At 39.8% G+C, this 6,144-nt stretch overlaps 1 non-coding gene and 1 pseudogene across 1 annotated transcript; one reads left to right on the top strand and one right to left on the bottom strand.

Annotated features, from left to right (window-relative positions):
- The first annotated feature begins 1,323 nt into the window (after window positions 1-1,323).
- Window positions 1,324-1,567, top strand: LOC143396660 (cyclin-dependent kinases regulatory subunit 2 pseudogene; annotated as a pseudogene).
- Window positions 1,568-5,197: 3,630 nt separating this feature from the next.
- Window positions 5,198-5,330, bottom strand: LOC143398719 (small nucleolar RNA SNORA42/SNORA80 family). Its single transcript, XR_013091318.1, has one exon. It is a non-coding gene; the product is annotated as a small nucleolar RNA SNORA42/SNORA80 family (small nucleolar RNA).
- Between the last annotated feature and the right edge of the window lie 814 nt (window positions 5,331-6,144).

Here is a 6,144-nt window from a genome sequence, read left to right as displayed (position 1 = left end):
CGCATGCCAGGCGAGCGCGCTACTGCTTGAGCCACATCCCCAGCCCCCAAATTTGCTATTTCTATACAAATCTGAGACTACTGCTACAGATAATTTCAGTTTGGAAAACACCAACTTGGTTAAGTGCTCTCCCCTAAGTTTACATTTAACTAAGTTTGACTTTTAAAGTACAATTTAGAATCCATAGTGTACAGTAACAATAATCACAGGTCTGCATGGGTTAGCAAAAATTGACTTAGTCAAAGCAAACATATAAGACAGGTCTTCAAATGATAGTGTGGCCCTTCTATGTCAGATACAATGTATAAAGGAGAGCACTTAATGGTTACCTTGCTGTTAAACCATGACACAAAGATTACCAACTCCGATTTAAATCAAATTAAAGCAAGCTTGTAATTCCTACCAGCCGGGGCTGTCTCTCCCGAACCCCATGGGAATAGAAGACAGCACCCCTGCTCTTTAGGAGTGCAACTTTATAGCGCAGAAAGTTGCAAACAGGCGGGGGGGGGGGGGGGGGGGGGAGGAGTGTCTTGAGAACTTACAGATAACAGGATTTTGACAAGTATAACACAAAGGCAAGTAGTAAGTTAATGATCCAGCACTTAGGGAGTAAATTTAGATCCCAATATCAGAATTTATGAGGCACCACTAGAGTTTCAGAGAGAGTCATAGTCATTATCTGGCCAGGGAAAGCCAGAATTTATGAGGCACCACTAAAGTTTCAGAGAGGGTTGCTATCTGGCCAGGGAAAGCCAGGCATGGGTGACTTCAAGGCACTGGCAGGCATTCCAAGCAAGTTTAGAAATCGCAGTAATTTATAGTAAAGCTCAAATTAATTTTTCATGCCTTTGTGATGAGATGGCTCCCAATCTTTAGAGAGAATTAGGCTGGGTTTATCACTTACCAGTAAACCTAGATAAATTTTCATAGTATAAACTTTTACATAATCCTTAGATAATAATTAGATACAGTTCTCAGATATATATTTATATCTAATTGCATATATTTAGGATGTAAACTATATTGTTATAACCTAAAATAATAGTTGTACATCTAACCAGTTATAAAATAATCATTAAAAAGACTTTAAACAGGCACAACCCCTAATTCCTTTAAGACTTAGTTTCCTCATGTAATAAAACCTAAGAAATACAAGAAAATTATCTTGATAAATAAGAGCAGATCAATGTTTCAGACTTTGCTTCATAAAAAAAATTCACATTAAAAGCTGAAGACAGGTTTGAGTCGTTGCCCTGGCCTGAAATGGACCTGCGTTCTGCTTCAACCATTCTGCCTCCTTTCCGCCCCACTGAGCACCGCAGTATGGCCCATAAACAGATCTACTACTCAGACAAGTACTTCGACGAGCACTATGAGTATCAGCATGTCCTGTTACCCAGAGAACTTTCCAAACAAGTACCTAAAACTCATCTAATGTCTGAAGAGGAGTGGAGGAGACTTGGTGTCCAACAGAGTCTAGGCTGGGTTCATTACATGATTCATGAGCCAGAACCCCATATTTTTCTCTTTAGATGGATGACCTCTTCCAAAAGAGCAACAAAAATGAAGTGTATCTGGGATCATCAATTAAATCTTTCGCAAATTTAATGTGTATGTGTATATAAGGTAGTATCCAGTGAGTACTTGAAAAATGTACAAATCATTCATCCATACCTATGCATGAACTGTATTCTTCACAGCAACAGAGCTCAGTTAAATGCAACTGCAAGTAGCTTATTGTAAGGTGGTTAAGATAAAATTTCTTCTAGTCAGTTTTTTCTCTTAATATAAATGCCTGTTTGACATTACCTGTTACTTTTGTTAAATAAAGTTTGCATGTTACATTTACCACAGTAAAAAAAAAAAAATGCTGAGGACATAACTCAGTTGGTAGAGTGCTTGCTTTATATGCACAAGGCCCTGGATTCAATCCCCAGCAACACTAAAAAGAAAAAAATTTGCCAGGGTTGGTGGCGCATGTCTGTAATCACAGCAGATTGGGAGGCTGAGAAAGGAGAATCAAGAGTTCAAAGCCAGCCTCAGCAACTCCAAGACACTAAGCAACTCAGTGAGACCCTGTCTTTAAATAGAATATAAAATAGGGCTGGGGATGTGGCTCAGTGGTCATGTACCCCTGAGTTCAATCCTGCTACCATGAAAAAAAAAAGTTCACATTAGTTTGAACTTTGTAAAAGTTTATATTAAAGTTCAAATAACTTGACTGACGGTGCTAATTATAGCCAATTTATCACAGACACAAACTTTTTGAGATTTTCCTTCCACAAACCTTCTGCAACTTACTTAGAGATTCACAACTTATTTCCTTCATCAAGGATTTTAGCACAAGTATATTATTTTACCAGACAAAATACATTCTCATCCAGAAATATTTCTTTTATCTTCTAATTTTCTGTACTAACATATATTTCCATACCTATAACTTTCTTTCATCTTCTCTAGTTTTGGACCCTTTCTTAAATTCATAATCTGAAACAGAATTTATGAATGTTATCTGTACATTTAATTTACACAAAAAATTTTATCCAGGAGAGGGTTGAACAATCCAACATATATCAAAAAAAAAATCATATATTATTTTTTTCCTCCCAGGTTGCATTCAAGGGGTTGGAGCACAGGATATTTTTGAGTCTGACCTGTCTCTGTTATCATTATCACAATGCCATCAACTTTAAGTGAGTCCTCAACTATCAATTGTACCCACAGCCTCCTTTGGGGCTTTTTTTTTATGCTAGGCCTGTTAATATGCAATTAAGGAGGTCATTTTCTTCTTTTTCTTTAGGCTTCCTTGAAGATCCCTTTGCACCGCCTGCCTACAAAACACATATTAGCCTTAATTTATTTTTTTTTTTCTTCTGGGTGCAGGTATTTATTTTGCCAGTCTCCCCAGGCATTTAGTTTGATGGGATGCTGTTGAATCACCATGCAAAGAAAAGACCATTGACTCCAATTTTAAATCAAATTAAAGCAAGCTTGTATTGTGGACACAAAAGCTGGCCAGCGACTGTCTCTCCCAAACCCAGAGTAGAGATCAGCCCAGCTCTCAGGGAAAAAAAGTTTTATATAGCACAAAAAGTTTCAAAAAAGGGGATGTCTTGGGAACGTACAGCTAACAGGGTCCTGGAAAACAGAATACAAGGGCAGATAGCATATTAATGATCTATATGGCATGATATTTCAAGGTAGGGAATAAATTTAGATCCCAACATCAAAATTTATGAGGCACTGCTGAGGTTTCAGAGAGGGTTGTTATCTGGTCAGGGGGAGCCAGGATTTATGAGGTGCCACTAAGCTTTTAGAGAGGGTTGTTATCTGGTCAAGGAGAACCAGGCATGGATGAGTTCAGAGCATGGGCAGGAATTTCAAACAAGTTTAAAAATCTCAGTAATTTATAGTAAAACAGAAATTAACTTTTCATAACTTTGTGATGAGATAGCTCCCAATCTTTTTTTTTTAATTTTTTTTTTTTTGGCAGTTAATACTTCATTCTTTTTTTTAAGAGAGAGTGAGAGAGGAGAGAGAGAGAGAGAAAGAATTTTTTTAATATTTATTTTTTAGTCATCGGCAGACACAACATCTTTGTTTGTATGTGGTGCTGAGAATCGAACCCGGGCCGCATGCATGCCAGGCAAGCGCGCTACCACTTGAGCCACATCCCCAGCCCCCAATCTTAAAATGGAATTAGGCTGGGTTCATCAATACTATGATAGCAAGACTTGCTTTGCCCCAGTGATGGATATCCCCTGGCCAAATGGGGTATCCTGTCAGATCTTAAAAGGGGAGACTGTTCCTGCTCCCAGGTCATAAACTGACAGTGCTGGAACCTACTGCTACATCCTTTGTGGCCAGCAGGCTCCACCCCATGGACAAAATGGACTGGAAGGCAGGGCAGAGGTCAGGTTCTCTTTGGCATTTTTTTAAAGCCCAGGCAACTTTTTTGGGATTCCCCCCACACACACCCCCTGCAGTTTAGGTCTGGTGTCCTTGACCATAGTGAGATAATCTGTGGCTGCCTGGGCCAGACTGAGAAATGGTGCTGGGACTGCCTGCACTGGTTTAAAGATTGAAATATTTTTAACCCTTTCTTTGGTCCTGCTATCCTCATACACCAGAAGCAGTGCCTTTTGGCACCTTCAACTTAGTTCCTGACTCTTCAGACACTGCATAAATGCCTGTACATGCAGAATCTTCTTCAAATACTTTACCCCTACAGACCATCTTCAACTTCAAAATTGAATAATAATACCAAAAAAACATTCAAAGGCCAAACTGTATTACAGTAAACCATTTCTGTCTTAGACAAGCTTCTACCTATGTGTGGCTCATGCAGCCATATTTTCTCTGCTCAAGAGATTACTGGTTAAGATCAGTGTAGCAGGGGCCAAGAGCCAGTAACAGATACAAAAATCAGACAAGCCTCTCTTATAACTACACTTATAGGATCACTGTTACAATGCACTCCTCAGGAATGACAGGCAAGGATACAGTGGAGTACCACCCTGCACCTATAACTGTGATCTACTTTATGCTTTGACTGTAGACCTTGCTGCTCTGCTACTGCAACTCATTTTTAAACGGATGTGTTTCTTTCTCTTCTTCTCTCCTAGCTCCTCCCTAATTTCTCCCTGTCTCTAATCTCAGGGGGAAACAGGATTACAGAGTTATCTGCCCTTGAGCACTCACCCACAAGAGGAACAAAGTAATCCAGACTTTGGGGATGGCACCAGAAGATCTGAGAGAACTATCTCCCAAATTAACAAGTGAATTACAACTTCAACAGAGAACACATGGAGTGTAGTCTTTGAATCCCTGTTTAAAAGCCCATTTCTGCTGATGGGCAGAATCACAGTCTCTCTGGGACAGGAGTCCCCTGTGTTTCTCCTTTGTGAGCAAAGCAGTAAAACTTTTTTCCTCAAAACCATGTCCTCATTATTGGATTGGCATCAGGGACAAGGACAGGGCTTTCGGCAATGCACTTACAAGCAAGGGGGAATGTATAGAACAGGCTTCCTCCTTATAAGTTGTTTATCTCAGATTTTTGTCACAATAACTAAAAACTAATGCAATACTCTTCAACATACAGGGTATGTAGACTATTGTCAAGATTTTTTTTTTTATGTTATTTAGAGACAGGGTCTTGCTAAATTGCTGATGCTGACTTTTGTTTTGTTTTGTTTTCCACTGTGCAACCCACTTCATTGCCAGCAGCCTACAGGCAGAGGCCAGGCAATGGTTCAGGACCACAGTGGCTCTGGCATGGGACATTATGAGAGACCCAGGGGGATGGGCCTGCCATAAATCCAAACCCATGCATCTGATGCTGTCTTTGAACTAGCAATCCTGCCTCAGCCTCCCAAGCAATTGGAATTACAGGTGTGAGCAACAATGCTAGCTATGAAGTCTTGACATGACCTTGCCTTGCCAATAAGATAACTGGACACATTTGTGTCTTTTCATAATGTTAGAATTTATTGAGTAACAATCAATTTGTAAGCTACATAACTTTCATTGGTTTAAACTCACTGAGATACTCGTGCTTCATTTGGTATTAGGACTGTGGCAATCGCAAGTTCTTTTATTCCATTCCAATCTCAATTACTATTATCTATAACACTCAAGTCATACATCATACTTCACACATGACATATTTAAGTTACAGAAAGGCTAAGAAAAGCTCAAGGTTGCCACAGAGTTTCAAGAAGCCAGGAGCAAAGACAGAACAGATACAAATACAAAAAGTCATTGTAGGTGGTCAGATAAGATTAAGAAGCAGTTTAAGAACTTGTTCAGGGTGCAGAGCTGTTCAGGTCACATAACTTGTTCAAGGACAGGTCCAAATGGCAAGTAGTTTCTTAGTGGGCCAGTCAAGCGGAGAGATCAAGCTGAGCTGAAGTCTCTGGGACAGTCAGGAATGTGTCACCTGTTGACCTCAGGATGTGTTGACTGCATAATCCGATAAAAAGGCCAGTGTGTGCCACCATTCAACCATCTTAGGTGCTTTATGTGATTATGGTGAGGGAGTTGCATCATTGGAGATCTGGTGTGATTGAGACACTCATGGGCCTGGTTTTCCTAATATGGGTTTTTTTGATTCTTGGATTTGGGTCTTTTTGAAGTACTAGGATT

The sequence above is a fragment of the Callospermophilus lateralis genome, chromosome 4, assembly GCF_048772815.1.
Source record: "Callospermophilus lateralis isolate mCalLat2 chromosome 4, mCalLat2.hap1, whole genome shotgun sequence".
Classification (NCBI taxonomy): Eukaryota; Metazoa; Chordata; class Mammalia; order Rodentia; family Sciuridae; genus Callospermophilus; species Callospermophilus lateralis.
This window is presented reverse-complemented; position numbering and strand designations above follow the sequence as displayed.